Genomic DNA, 2,429 nt, shown 5'->3' with positions numbered 1-2,429 from the left:
CATGGAATACTATGCAGCCACAAAAAAGGATGAGTTCATGTCCTTTGCAGGATCATGGATGAATCTGGAAACCATCATTCTCAGCAAATTGACACAAGAACAGAAAACCCAACACCGCATGTTCTCACTCTTAAGTGGATGTTGAACAATGAGAACACATGGACACAGGGAGGGGAACATCACACACTGGGGGCTGCTGGGGAGGGTGGGGGACTAGGGGAGCAATAGCATGGTGTGGGGATGTTGGGGAGGGAAAACATTAGGAGAAATACCTAATGTAGGTGATGAGGGATGGAGGCAGCAAACCACCATGGCATGTGTATACCTATGTAACAATCCTGCAAGATCTGCACGTGTACCCCAGAACTTAAAGTATAATTGAAAAAAAAAAGAAAAAAAACCCACTTTACTTCCAAAAAAAAGAAAGAAAGAAATTATATTTCCCTTTTGTGAAGTGCCTATTACAGTCTCTTGCCCATTTTTCTATAGGGTCATCTGTTTTTTCTTTATTGGTTTGAAGTTCTTTGAATTGTAGGAAAACTACTAGTCCTGGTTGGTTATAGACGTTGCAAGTATTTTCTACTACTCTCTGTGACTGTTTAATTTTCTTTTTGTGGCTGTACATTGATGAACAACTTCTTAATTTTAATTCAGTCATATGTATCACTATTTTCCTTTAAGATTAATGTTTTTAGTAATCTTGATACTTTGGGAGACTGAGGCAGGGGGATCACTTGAGCCCAAGAGTTTGAGACCAAACTGAGCAACATGGTGGGACCCCATCTCTTAAAAAAATGAAAAATATTAGCCAGGCTTAGTGCCATGCACCTGTAGCCCCAGATGCTCAGGAAGGCTCAGTTGGGAGGATCACTTGAGCCTGGGAGATTGAGGCTCACTGCAACCTTTACCTCCTGGGCTTAAGCAATGCTCCCACCTCAGCCTCCTGTGTAGCTGGGACTACAGGTGTGCACCACCACACCTGGCTAATTTTTTTTTTTGTTTTTTTTTTTTGTAGAGATGGGGGTTTTGCTAAGTTGCCCAGTCTAGTCTTGAACTCCTGGGCACAAGCAATCCACCCATTTCAGCCTCTCAAAGTGCTGGGATTACAAAATGAGCTGAAATTATCTCTTTTTATAAGGATAGCAGTTGTATTGGATTGGGGCTAGCCTGACTCCAGTATAGCCTCATCTTTTTTTTTTTTTTTTTTCTTCAGAGACAGGGTCTCTGTCACCCAGGCTGGACTGCAATGGTACAATTGTAGCTCACTGCAGCCTCGACCTCCTGGTTTCAAGCGATCCTCCCACCTCAGCCTCCTGAGTAGGTGGGACTGCAACCAAGTGCCAGGACCTCCAGCTAATTTAAAATAAACTGTTCATAGAGACAGGGTCTCACTATCTTGCCCAGACTGATCTCAAACTCCTGGCCTCAAAGGGATCCTCCCACCTCAGCCTCCCAAAGTGCTGGGATTACAGGCCTGAGCCACTGTGCCCATCCATATGACCTCATCTTAACTACTGATATCAGAAATGACCCTACTTCCAAACAAGGTCACACTTTGAGGGATTGAAAGTTAGGACTTAAACATAGGAATTTCAGGGGCACGCAATTCAATTCGCAACAAGAAGCAGATGATTGATCACCCGAAACTGGGACACTTTTGAGAGTAAAGCAAGGCGTTTTTATAATTACACCAAGATCACAGGTGCAGTCTGAGTGTGGTGGATGGCCCCAATGGGTAGGTCACCCAATGCAGAGGGGAGATTGGGGTATCCACATAATGCAAGCCTTTAACTTAAGCACTGGCTCAGTGAGATGGCTTCAGATGGGAAATAGCAGAAAGTTTAACTCAACATGGCTCTAACACTGAGGGCATTTATATCTTGCATGATAAGAAGTTAGGAGGCTGAGCACTGTGGCTCATGCCTGTAATGTCACCAATTTGGGAGGCTGAGGCAGGCAGATCACTTGAGGTCAGGAGTTTAAGACCAGCCTGGCCAACATGGTGAAACCCCGTCTCTATTGAAAATACAAAAATTAGCCAGGTGTGGTGCTTGTAGTTTTAGCTACTCGAGAGGCTAAGGCAGGAGAATCGTTTGAACCCGGAAGGCAGAGGTTGCAGGGAGCCGAAATCATGCCACCGGACTCCTAGTCTGGGCGACAGAGTGAGACTCCGTCTTAAAAAAAAAAAAAAGAACTTAAGAGATGAACAGTCAGTCCTAGGGTGGACTGATTCAGTGACTATGATGTCATTGAGGACTCCATTTCTTTTTATTTTTCTTTTTTTGAGGCAGAGTCTTGCTCTGTCAACCAGGCTATAGCGCAGTGGTGCGATCTGGGCTCACTGCAACCTCTGCCTCCCCGGGTTCAAACAATTCTCCTGCCTCAGCCTTCTGAGTATGTGGGATTACAGGTGCCCACCACCACGCCCA

The sequence above is a fragment of the Sapajus apella genome, unplaced genomic scaffold (genome assembly GCF_009761245.1).
Source record: "Sapajus apella isolate SASKATOON/1434 unplaced genomic scaffold, GSC_monkey_1.0 scaffold110, whole genome shotgun sequence".
NCBI lineage: Eukaryota > Metazoa > Chordata > Mammalia > Primates > Cebidae > Sapajus > Sapajus apella.
The sequence above is the reverse complement of the archived record's forward strand: the minus strand, read 5'-3'. Positions refer to the sequence as shown.